Below are 14,134 nucleotides of genomic sequence, written 5' to 3'. Positions count from 1 at the left end.
AAAAATCTCCGTAAGAGGTTTAGTTTATTTTCCAGAGTAACTATATTCCTTCACACCCACCCCTTATCTGATTTGCTGTTATTAGAACACTTTTTTTTAATCCATTTCTCAGCTGAGCAAGAGACTAATGTGACTGGCATCAGAAAAACTGTAAGCAATTTCATAACAATGAGTCTCCTTGTATAATGAATGCTGCAAGTTCCCCTGCATTTTTCCTATATAATCACAACTCTTCACCTCCTAAATAGCCCTTTGAGAGGAGGCTGGAGAACAACACTGTGTCTTTCATTTGAGATTCACTGAATTTAGTATGGATACTGAGCTGTCATTTGTGATGTAATTTTGCTGGGCTATTTCCCATCGACTCTGACTATATCCTCCAAGAAGACGTGTTGGCAGCACCGCACTTTTCCAGCTGGCCTTGGGTTGAAGTTCCAGAACTTGGAGTTGTTGCCCTGGGGCATGAAACTGATAGAAATGTTTCGGCTATTAAGAGTTTTCCTATGCTTTTTGTTTGTTTAAATTCTGTTTAAGACAAAGTTTGAGCTTTGCTCTGGCCTAATAAGCTCTGCGGGTGGGAGGTCAAGAGTCCACAGGGTCATGAAGTAGTCAGAGCAGAAATTACAAAGGCAGGCCTGATACCTTATTTGGAACATGTATAAATTCCTAAGCTGCTCAGATTGCTAAAAGATGAGTAAATTGAGATTGAGGGTTGTTGAAGGAAAGTATTCTGTTTGTTATTACAACCAGCCTCATTCCAAAATCTTATCAGCATTCTTAGATTAAATAACCAATATCCTAGATAATGTAATTTCAGAAACATTCAATAGTCAATTAAAATATTTTTATTTTTCCAGATTAAGATTAACATGATTCTCTACGATTTAAATGTTAAATAAATTAGATAACCTTTGCCTAGTACTGAGCTTATACAGAGTACAAACATCTCTTTGCTGGGTCACTAGCATTAGGAAAAGAATTTGAAGCAAAATTTGAGAGCTAAGAATTTGATGGACATTCTTGGTACTTTTTATAAAGACATTGCTGTTAACCATCAAGGTATGACAGAAGGAACACACAAATTACTCCAAAAATAAAATGGATGTGCTTTTTAACCTTCACTTTCTCTGTTTATCCAAATATTAGCTCTCTCGCTGCCCCCCTCAAAAATACAAAACCATCCAGGAAAAATTAATACCTACTGAGCCCATACTCTCAAACACATTTGGTGGCAGCTAAAGAAGCACAAGCCAGACTAAGGGGCTGCACCGCATGGCTGTGACTGAGAAGCTCTACAGTGGGGAGACCGTGCGCGCCCGTGCAGGGAGAGCACAGACCCCTTTGGCCATCGTGTTTAGTTACTCCTATGTCAGGTGGGTGCAGAAGGAACTATAGGCTCAATACATCACCACTCTTCTACCTGCTATAGGCAACACGCAGAGAAGGTGCATAGTGAGCCTTGGTGTTAGTGACCTTAAACGTGAGTGCCATCAGCTGGCTGAGCACAGATACCCTATTGCAAAGCAGCCACAAGAGTAGAAACAGCTGACATTTTTTCCCATTTGTTTGGTGTGCAAATTAAAAGCCAGCACGGGCCATAGAAAGAGGTTAGCTTACTGGGTTAGTGTGCAGTCCACTAAATGACAATTAAAGGAAATTGCCTTCTTGATCAGCTAGCACTGCACCTGAGCTCTCTCACAGCAGCTTCCATCCCATCCCATCCCGTCCCGTCCCGTCCCGTCCCGTCCTGTCCCGTCCCATCCCATCCCATCCCATCCCATCCCATCCCATCCCATCCCATCCCATCCCATCCCATCCCGTCCCATGCTCTCCTCTCCACTTACCTTGCAGGCTGTATTAAAAGTACAGGCGTACAAAGCTTGCTGTGAGCCCTCAGGTTGGGGTACATGTGAAAACTCTTTGCAGAGATGTTTAGGGTGAGGAGATGTCTTCTGTCCTGAGACTTACATGAGCAAAGCTTTGGTGTGTAAAAAAAAGTTTATTTTTGTTCTCAGTTCACACACCATTTTTTACATCCCTGTGGAGTGCTTATGTGAAGCCACATCTTGATACTGTCCTGAGCCTTCTGCGAAGTGAAAAGAAAGTCTTAAAAAAGGTCAGTCATGGGCTCAAAGTGTCTTCACCCATACACCTGCCATTAAACTTCAGGGCCTGCACACACACTTGTAAAGCAAAAATAAACAAAGAAAAGCAAAATAGCAATGCAATTACTAAACCCTATTAAACCCTGCTTTTTAAGGGCTTTTTTTTTCATGGAAGGTTGCTTTCTCTGCTGTTTTGTAGGAAGTTATGTGAGAGAATGTTTTAAATGTTCTTTTCATTCTTTGCATGACAGGTAGATCACAGAGATTTTTTTTTTTTTTTTTAGAAAATCCCATTCTTCATTGTAAGTTTAATACAGACATGGCAATGAATTTACAGACAGAGAAGAAATTGTTTGCCAGAGTTAATATTCTCTGGTGAACAGCTCACTGCAACCCTAATTAAGTTCTTAGGGACATTTCAGTAGAAAATTTAAACAATTATTATTATACGCGAACCTTCAACATCACTTTAGAAAGTTGTACATTTGTCTTCTTAAAATGCAGGCAACTTCAAATGGAACAATTATGTAAATACAAAGCAGAGAGGAAAACAGCGACACAACTGTCTCTCCGTTTCTCTTAGCAAAACAGTTCAGTGACATCAGGCTCCTTCTTTGAGATCACTAACCTATGCCTACCTCAGGAAAACACATGAATCTTTGCAGAACGTGCAGATATCTGGGGAAAAATTATTGTAATAAGCACTCTCAAATCTTAGTTACATCGCAAAAAGCACTTCATATGTTTTAATGCCTGTACATAGATACTTTAATTGTAATCATTTAATCACAGAACAGTACCACAAAATAAAATAAGTAGCGTTCTCATAAAAATTCCAGGAAGTTCCAAAAACCTGGGTTTGTTCGCAGGACCACCTTTTCCATGTGCTGCAAGAAGACAAACTTGTAACCAGGCCATTGGTAGGTGGCACTGTGGCACAGGTACATAGCTAGGGGTGGCATGGGGTAAGCGAAGTATAGTGAAGATGTTTCCTGGGCATGTCACGACCGAGTAGGTGTTACATGACTAGCAGTCAGCTAGTCCTGCTGCTACAGGAGATTACAGACGTCTTTTGCCTGCAGGACACTAGGCACCTGAATTTACCAGATATTTCCTTCACCTCCTGGGTGCTCTCTGAAGCCATTTATATAGCCTTGTTAGAGGTAAGAAATGTGTTTTCTAGATGACAAGATCTACCTGAATCATAGGAATATCTGCCAGAGTTCCTATTATTGTAAATAATAATTAGTGTCGGTTCAGTTCATCTCCTATTTTCTCTGCTTACCTTTTCACACTCCTAAACAAGAGACTGTGGAAAGCTCTCAGTGCCATATAGCAAATAACATTCCGACACCTTTCTTTGTTAGCGTGAGGTATTTGAAGAGTGAGAAACAGCAGGAAAGACATTAACTGCCAGGTTGTTCCTTATGGAATTTTGAAGAAAAATTCCCAGTTTAGTCATCTTGGGCACCTCACCTGACATGTTTCTTCCAAGATCCTGGTAAAGGGCAATTTAGAGAATAAAGGGTTGGAGGCAGACTGAACAGCACATGCATATTATTTTCAAGGATTTTTTTCCTTGTAGCTCCTCATACTGCTTTGATTTGGTTTTTTTTTAGTTAGTTTGTTTGTTTTGCTTTGTTTAGTTTTGTTTTCCTAAAGAAAGCCATCAGGACAAAATCTTCTACCTGTGCATATTGCATCTTGAATGGATGCTGGATTTCCTCAGCTCCCCCTTCAGTCAGTTCTCCACTTCATAGACACTCCAACAAAGAGGTTTAGAAAAGGGAAATGGTGCTTTCAGGTGCCACAATGCATGGAATCTCAGACACAGTGAGTCTGATGCTGCATGCTCACTGAGAGATCAGGTTTCTGTGAGAAATGAGGTTTTCTTCTCATTTTGGCTTTCTGATTGCCATCTGTTGGCTTGCTAAGGGTCTCCTGAAAAAAAAAATAAAATAAATTCAGCTGTTTCAAAGTCAAGGTGAATCAATGGAAACGTATAACATCATTATAATGTATAATGTCAGTCACCAGCTATAACTTATTCTAAGTATTCTGTAAAGATAAAATCTAGGGTTTTTTTTTATTCTTATATTATTCAGCAAACTCAGAAATAGTTTAATATATCTTGGTTTCATCATAAAAATTTGCAGACTCATTACTTACTTTTATTTTATTTCTGTTCAGCAGCAACTAAAGTTAAGGTAAGCTGCTGCCCAGTGCTGTGCAAACACATTTAGTGAGTTGAAGATGCTAAAAGACAAAATATTCACCTTAACTTTTACAGTAAAATGGAATTAAATTGTCTTCCCAACATTACAGGTAAAATCCACTGCTGTGACTCACAGAAATTTTGAGTCACATATGCCTTTTACAAGTAAAGCACACTATTAAGTTTGTGCAGTTGCTAGTATCCTGTGACTATTCATGATATATAAACTTTAACTTATGCACCATTTCATAGTTAGTTTTATTAACATATAGCACCTAACTGCACTTTCTTCAGAAGTTAAGAAAACAAAATGTCCAAAGGGACATTTACCAGAAAGAGCATATGCCTAGTTGCAATAGTAGAAGAAAAATTTCACTGCCTTCACTTTTACAAAAAAGCTGCCAATGTAATACAAATAAAGAAATAAAGGTCTGTAGAGAAATATTTGTTTCTACTGTCAACTGCAGCGCCTTTTTACCAGCCACAATTCGTCTAGGAGATTTAGTTTCTTTAATTTTATTCAGTTACTTTGCGCAGCTCAGTAGGAGCTGGCTGTCCATAAGCAGAGCGCACAACACAACTCAAGCACTAACAGTCCCTTCTTGGGAGTGCCCTATTCAAAACTAAAGCTGGATAAGAAGCTCGATAAAGCACTTTATTACGAAAGCTCTCAGCTGGCCCTCTCTAATTCTGGGAACAACCCTAGCTGAAATGCTCTGTAGCTCCTATTGAATGCGTGCACATACGTTGAAGCTATAAAGGTATACTTGCCAACTTTAACACATTTTGCATTGATGGAATGAAATAAACAAGTGCCAAGCTAGGCTTTGGGATCATTCTTCTTAATTTCCTTAATAGCTGATAAAATTCAAAAATAATTCTACTCAAGTCAACAGAATTAACGCTGTGTATAACTGGTGCAAAAAAGAGCAGAATCAGTCCCAGAATATGCCAATACGGATTTCTGGTGATTCTATAGTTTAACTGAAGATTCAGCATCATTACTTTTTCCAGATGTTCATTACTATTGCCATGCAAACCATAGATTAACATATGCATTCTTATCAAGGCTCTCCTTAAGGCTACGGATATGGCTGAAAACTGGAAAATATGCCTCTTCCTTTATACACTTTGTGCAAAATCACTGAAGTTAAAATAGAAGCACTGAAGTTACGTAGAGATACATCAACCTATATTTATGCCTAGTATATATTAAATATTTTACCTAAAGAGATTAACTTATATTTATTAAAAAAAAAAAAAATAGATGGGTCAACTAAAAGCAACTGCATTTTTGTAGTAATACTATACACATTGCTGAGAAGCAAGAGAGTCGTGATCAAAATGTTACCTAGTTCCAGTGTATGTTACTTTAAAAAGAACATGTTTTATGTTATCCTAACCTTTGGAAAATTCACCAAGCCTGGTGTATAAAACTGAACATCTTATTGTAACGACTATAACATATTAAACATTTTTGTATTTTCAGCAATTTTTATTCTTACAGGAGAAAAGACATCGCTCACTAAATATGAATGCTGCACATGTTAGCAATAGAAATATTGATTTTTGTAACTTTGATTGCACTTGCCTTAACTTTTCGACACATATATACAAACACAAATAACACACAGAGGGGAAAAAAAAAGAAGATTAAGGGAAATAAAATCAAATCCACAAAATAGGCAAGTTTTGCGTTACTTAATGAATAATGACACATGAGCATATTCACAACAATACTTGTAAAGAGCACATGATGCCGTAGGTTTGTTAAAGCACAAGGTGTACTTTGTCTAGATTAAAAAACTACAAAAACAAAAACAAAAAAACCTTTTGGTGTGACTTTGCTTTAGGTTTAAAAGAGTTGGATGTTTAAAAAAAAATCTTTATTACTTGCATATGAATATTTTTGTATAATAATATCTGAAAAAAGTTTTAAAACAAAACAAAAAACCCTACTTGCTTTATGGTGTGCAAATTTTAGAGAAAAATAAACAGGGTATGTGTCCAGTTTGTAAAAAAAATGTTCTCCTTTCAAGATTACTCTTTCACTGGCTAAATGCAAGGTTATGACAACTTGAAATACTTTTTTTGTGAACTGACAAAGAAAAAATAAAGCAATGTGAATAATTTGCGTATGCAAACTTTTTTTAAAAGAAATTGTTGCTAATAGCAATACAAATTTAACAGCACGATAGCGAAGGCTTTGAAGATTCCAGTTCAGTGATTTGACTTGCAGGACATAGTGGGCCAGAGCATACGCATTGGATAAACTGGCACAGCTCCACTGGAGGCAATGGAGCTGCTCCAGCTTACACCAGCTGAGAACCCGACCTTTTGTTTAAGAATACTTTTAACAGTAAATATCCCTCCATTAACATTTTCTTTGTTGTTTTTTCCTCTTGTTCTGCTGGTTTATTTATTAAGGATATTTCTTTAGGTTGTATATATTCTATGCGTATTTTTTTTTCTGAAAAACGGGAAGGGTTTTGGATTTACTTGTAGTAAAGCAAGTAGTGCAGTCTCATAACTCTCTGAGGGAAAGATTTCATGTGTGTGGGTGCACGCATATGTGTTGATTTACTACTGAATTGCTCCAGTTTTATGACTGTTTAGCTCCACTGGAACCTCAGGGTGACAGGGGAATAGAATAACGGGGTAGTGAGCAATTTTTTTTAGCAGTGTGCGTGTGTGGTGTGTGTGAGCAGAGTGGAAGACTCTGACTGATACAGGAACTGTGGTGGAACAGAAGTAGCTCAAATCCCAGTGATGTTGTTATTGTACAAATGAAAGCTAGAAAGAAAATGTTCAAAAAGGCATTATGGAAAACCTGGATTAATGTTGGGGTTTTTTTAAGTTTGTTGAATACGACATCGTGTCTGGGTCAGGACACATTCCATCCTTGGTTTTCTGAATGGAGTGTAAGCTTTGTGGTTCTCAACTGCAGCGTCATAAATCGGGAGTGTCATCATGCAAGGCAATGGCTTTATACCCATGTTATACCAGTCACATGAACTGCAATCATCTTCTTTTTCACTTTTCTATCAAGACCCTCATCTTCTCAACTCCTTGAAAAATGCAAGAAACACTTAACCTGTTTCCACCCTTTCATTATTTTTTTTTAAGTTGTGTGTCCCCTCAGATTACAAGGAAATTGCTCCAGATTTGAACCTATGTGACACAAAAAATTTGGGGCCTTGCAATAAGAGACAGGCACCAGGGCACAGCAGCTCTTACAAAAGGTTGATCATATTCCACAGCGAGAGCTTAAGTTAGAAAAAGAGGCAGTGATCTTCTTCCCTGGAGGCTCAGGCCATAGACCGCTTCATGTATTTGTAGCTCAAGAGTATCACAAGACTTTTAAGATGTGATAGCTAGGTCAGTTTACCTGCAGCAACTCATATTTAAATACTTTTTTAATATAAATACTGTATTTTGCACCTGCAGTTTGGCGCCTGAAGTCAAGGTGACATATATTACAAAATATCGTTTCTACAGGCCTTTTTGAACCTTGAAGCTCTCTGCTGCATCTACTTCTCATGAGACTTTTATCTTTGTGATATGAAATACAAGTAAGATCATCTGATTAAATGATCATGGTTTCACCAATATCAACACAATTCATTGGCCTGGTATGGTGGCAGGAAATGCATTTAGCATTGTTAGACATTGTAAAAGTTATGATTACTCAACTACCAGCATGTCAAGTGCACAGAAATATGGTATCCACTGTAAATTCAGAAAGTATTTACATATATTTAGTTACATTTTTTTAATATTACTATTAAACAGACATGAATTAAAAAAATCAAGAACACAAAAGGTTCCATTCTTTACTGCATTACTCTGCATTTCTTGCAGTTCTTGGTCTCATGACTGGGACAAGGATGAATGCAGAAAATGTATTAATTGCTGGAATTCCTTCCCAAAATTAAGCATATGTAAACAGACTGGGAAGCCACATGGGGCTGCATGCTTGAAGAGAGACAATCACAGGAAAAAGTAAGTAAACAAGAAGTTTGCTTGGAAGAGCACTCTAGATTCCTGGTTCCAAAAGAGAAATACATAAAGAGAGAGAAAGACAGAGACAGAGGCAAACAAACCGAAAGAGAAAAAGCATCAACAAGCTCCAGTACTGATCAAAATACTTAGAGTACATCCAGAAAGCTTTCTTGGAGACTCCTCACCTGCACATAGAGTGGTTATCTGGAAGTCTACATTACACCATAGCTGTTTCCTGGCAAAACCACAGAATCGTGCTTGTTTTCTTTTCTTCTTCTGTGAGCTCTCATCCTCACCCCGCCCTCCCCTTCAGCATGCCGTAACTCAACTACTGGAAACAAAGTTTCTGATCATAGGAAACTATCTCCACTTTCGAGGGTCTTCTGGATCACCAAATTATTGTTGTAATCAATTTCATTCATTGATTAGATTATAGATTTTCCCTCTCATTTTTGTGTACTTATTTCCCAATTGTATTTTTCCCAACATGCTTCTTTTTATTATTTTTGATGGTTTTTTTTTTATATTTCTTTTGCATAGATAACTGAATTTAGTAATAAATGAAAAAAATATGCATCTTTTAAGGACTGGGTTTGCCTTCTTAGGAGTTCAGTGTAGTATCTGTAATTGAAATATAGGTTCTTGAACAGAGCTCTGAAATGCAACTATTCACACGCTTGTAAGCCTATGTAAACTACTGCACAGGGAGTGCAGAACGTCAGTTAAAGTAATACATACGTAACTGAAAATTAAATGCTCAGGTATTTATAGTATCCACTGAAGTGCAAATAAAGTTGCTTGCAAATAAAAAGCTGTTTTATTTCAATGGAAGACTGTATACAAGGTCTTCTGTTAAACAACCTGCTAAGAATCGTAAAAGACACCTTGACAGTCATACACTACAAAAGGTGATGCTGAGAATAAGAAAAAGAGACATTACAACGCAAGCTGCTCTGTAATTGCAGCTTAAGTTTTCAAAATCTCTCCAAAAGGTCTGAGAAACACGTCTTCACCTGAAATAGGCTCACAGATTGCACACAGGTTAGTTTCAAAGCTCAGTGAAAGCAAATGCCAAAAGTAAAATGAACGGTAAGCATATTTTTCAGCAGAACAGTAACTACAGTACTGAGAATAATGCTAACAGAGGAGCTAAAACAGTAACACAGAAGTGATGGCTAAATGCATTGTCTAGAGATTGAAAAATAGGCTCCAGAAAATTAGTCAGAGATGTTTAAAGTGCTTTACTTTCCTGTAACATCAAGTGTGTTCTTTTAAATCAATAAGCATGCCACAAAATCAAATAGCTATTCTCCTAGGCTATGAACCCTGATGAAACTTAATCAATTTAGTATGTTCTCCATACTTATATTGCAGAGGACTATGCACTGAGCAAGGTAAAGCTAGGACAAAACCCGTGCCCTTTATGATTGCTTTATATGGCACTCTCATTGTCTGTCTTGAGAAATTAGGTGTTAACTATCATCAGATTTAGTATTGGTTATGGTGGAGATAGCTGTCAGAAGCAAGATAGCACAGATATTTGATGTAGGAATATACCGTGGCTTCTCTATCAGCAGCATTGGCTACGCTGCCAACAGCAACCACAGGCTTTTTGTACTCCAGCGAGCATCACCCTGCACCCCATAGGTGCACCACATGTCCTGGAGCGAATGGAAAGAATACCACAGCACTAAAGGAGGACTATACCATGAAAGAGGATGCAAGAAAAAGTGCTATTCCTCCTATGCTGGTTAACATCTCACCCCACATGATAAATCCCTTGTTGCCTCCACCAGGCCTTGCTTGGTCCTGGTTTCTGGCCCCAGACAGATGAGAGAGAGAGACAATGCTGAGCCACACCATTTGAACTCCTCATGCAGTGCTAGCTCAGTCACCGCAACACTCCCTACCACAAGAGGTGAATTCCTTCAAGTTAACTTCCAAAACTCATCGGGATATACTTATTAATGATATGTCTACTTGGCCATAACATTTCATGTACTTACAATATACTACATTATTTTGCTGTGTTCTGGGAAGACAGGTTTTGCTTTTCATATCCTACTTGTTTTCATGCTTCTAAGAGGACATTCTCATTATGGAAAATTGGTTGTAAAGTTAAGGACTGTATATTTGTTTGGGTATACAAAAGTGAGGATGTGGTGGTATGAAAGCAGAGACTAGTCTGAAATGTAAGTAATGGTGAAGAACAGCATTTCTTCTAATGATTGAAATCACAGAACATACACTTCTAAGCAAATAGTTAATTAGCAATTAATGTAACCAATAGATGCCTGGAAAAAAAGCTTAGATTAGCTAAATGAAATACAATAAAAAGATAGCAACCTAAATATGCGTTTGCCGAAAAGATTCAAACATTTTGTAAAAGAACTCTTTCAAGCTATTAAGTACATGATACATTCAAAAAACCCTCAAAAACTATGTTTTCATCCCTAGTAACTTTGTAGAAGTTGCCTCGGTCTCTCTGGTAAATAATTAGCATTTTTAAACTGATTAAATAAATATTTATATAACAGATTAGAAGGGGTTTCAAGGACTTATTATAGGCTCTCTTTGTTGTAAACAGGATAGAATGGCTCTGATCTAATCTCTTGGGTAAATAATGTATTTTATAACTTTTAATTAAAAATGGGAGAAGCAGAAATTCTTTTAAACAAATACTTAAATATCAGCATGGATTTTATTCAAAAGTGACAAAAACTGTCAGACTTAAAAACCAGAAGGATATTCCATCCTCAATTTCTGTTTTCTTGCTAAAATATAATGCCAGTTACTGGAGGTTCCCTTCAGAGCTTGTCCTGTGGGGCTGAGAGATGAGGTCTGGCCTTCAAACTTGCATGGACCACTTCACAAAAACTGTTGTGGTTTGAAGCTGAATTAACTTTAAGTAGATACTTTTTAAGATTTGTTGTCTAGTATGCTTTATGCATCAGCAGAATCTGGAGCACAAGTGATAGTGTTACGGAGCTTTTATTTCAACGTGGAAAGAGATAGCTCTGTTCCTGGAGAGATTATGCTCACAGATCAGGAATTTATGCAACTATTCATCCTTATATTGGTCTTGATTAAAAACAAATCCACTCAAAAACAGCAGAAAAGAATTTAGTTTTCCTCCTGACTACTACTTGTAGGTGACTTAACTGTAGGAGGGAGAGAGCTTCACCCTCTTCCCAGAACTACAAATGAATTTACAGTGGGCGTGAAGTAATTTTCCCACACTTCCTTCAACTGGGAAATTATTTCTGGGGAAATATTTTCTCTCTTGAGGTCCTTATTGTCTTAAATTACTTTGTAGGATGTGGTCAGTGTAGAAAATAAGTTTCAAAGCTGTGGAGTAGAAGTGTAAATCTCCTCCATTAGTCATGAAAAAGACATGCCATGAAAAAAGCCCAGACATGCCCAAAAATGGCTTGGTATCTGCTTCAGATAGCTCTTAGAAGGTGCCACTGAGCAGAAATAAAGTCCTGTAAATATTGCACTAGGGCAAACACTACTGGCTTTCAAGTCCAGTCCTTACTATGAATACCCAGTGTAATATATTTCTTAAGCTTAAATCCACATAATTTTTGTTCTTATTTCTCTCTTAGACATATTTTTCTAGATCATCACTTTAGACTGTTCAGAAGTCATTAAACATTTATCCTAAATATATTGTTTCTGAGCCAATGTTATTTCTCCGCTCAAATAATTCTCTTATTTGCATTTACACACAAAGTAATAGGGTATTAAGTATCATCCATGGTCATCTCAGCCTTTTTTCTTATTAGGATAAACAAGACAAGTTAGTCTAGTCTTCCCATAATACTCTTCCCCCTCAGCATAATTACGGTTTCTCCACAGTGGTTCTGGTTTGAAAACATCTTTCTCAAATACGGTTGATCTTGCTGTATCCTGTTAATGATCTACAAGAAATCTTCCACCAAGGCTTTGTAAAATGTCACTGATATGTCTGTCTCTATTTCAGACATATTTTTCCTGACTACAATAATTATTTTTTGATGGATGTCTAGAACGATGACTTAGAATTTCCTCATGATGAATTAAGAACTTTATATGTAAGGGTTTGGGGTTAGGGGTTATTTTTGAGCATTGTGTTTTGGAGGCAGTTGTTATAATCCCTCATCAATTTTCAGCCTTTAGTTAAGTCTTCTGTGTTTATGCATATTATTCTTAGACTTATATATTGACAATGCATCCCAAAGTTGTGAACCAGAACTTTTACTTAGCACAGCTAAGAGCAAAGGCACTGATGATGACTGTCCACAAGACTGATCTACTAGCTTCTCCTGTGTGAAAGATTTGCTTTTCAACATAATCCAACAGTCTCCTTTATTTTTTTATCAGTTTAACTTTTTTGACTAATAATTTCCCACACAGCATCATGTTATATGTTTTACTGAAATCTGGATTGATTAGATCTACTTTGTTTCCATTTTCTAGAAAACTAGTGGCCTTACCTGGGTGGTGTTGCACAATGCGTAGATGATAGACTCACACTGTTCAACTACCTCTTTATTTTCCTCTATAACTTTCAGTAGTCTCTTCTAAAATATTCCAAAATCCTGCCTATTGCTGAAGTCAGATAAAGGAGTCTGTACTGTCACAGTACAGACTGTTACAGCTGTCACTTTTTCTCCATTTCTTAAATGTAGGTCCTACAATTCCAATTCTTTAGCCAAGAAGTACAGTTATCGACTTCATACATGTATTAACAATTCTTACTATTTGACCCGGATTTAATGAGAAGTTTTTTTAGACCTCTTATATGGATATCTCCAAATTGAGTTTTACTTCAGTCTTGGATTTAGCAATTCCATTTGCCTACTGTCTTTCGCATTATCTTTTGGGATAGTTGGCTTTGAGTTATATTTGGATTCATGCCGACACTGCCTTGAATCTTTGCTCCATCCTTATTGTCTAGCAGTGGTGGGGGTGGAGGTGGGATGTCTTTTCTTGTTCTTGTTTATTTATATGACTATTTTTATGGTATAAATTCATTTGTAAGTTCTAACTCAGCTTGACTTTTGCCACTGTTGATTTTATCTGACCGCAGAGACCTCTAAGTTTACTTTGCAAGTATGTATCTTTTTTCCATTCCTTGGAGAGGTTTTTGTTTATTCTTTTTGAGGAAGGGATTTTCCCAGTGAGTCTACTGCTCTTCCCTATACTTTTTCCACATATGTTTTCACAAGTCTTCCCCACGTTGGTTACCTTGAAACTAGCCAATTAAATGGTGACTGGCCCCATTCTTTGGACCTGGGGCCAACAGGTGCATCGATACTATTAAACTCTTTTGGCATCCAAAAGAGATGCCTTATCCAAATTGCCTATTAGGAATGGTCACGCAGACTTGCTCAAGCACTGACTAGCAGAGCCCTTGGTGGCCCAGAGCAAAATCATGCCAGAGACCTTTTTAACAATGTGAAAGTAAGATAATAGACCACCACAGGCAATGTTTAATTAACTCCTGTAGATGAGTCACTGTGTTCCCCATCTCTTCCTTCACGTTCACTGGAAACAAGAGCAGAAAGTTGTTAGTACTTACAATCTTATAATGAGCTTCACACATTTTGGTGTATATCTTAAAGCTTAAATATTCAGAAAGAAACATTTTGGGATCATTTTACCATCCTTTTTAAAAAAAAAAAATGCTCAACCTTCAAGATTTAAAAACGTATCTGGAAAAGACTGAGTAGCAACATACTAAAGGTTTAGAGACTGAAATACTTCCCCATTTAATAGTAAATGTCTTGTGATTTTGATGAAAGGGGTCTAATTTACAGCTTTGAAT

This window comes from Vanellus vanellus (assembly GCF_965231255.1).
Source record: "Vanellus vanellus genome assembly, chromosome: 1".
Taxonomy (NCBI): Eukaryota; Metazoa; Chordata; class Aves; order Charadriiformes; family Charadriidae; genus Vanellus; species Vanellus vanellus.
This window is presented reverse-complemented; position numbering follows the sequence as displayed.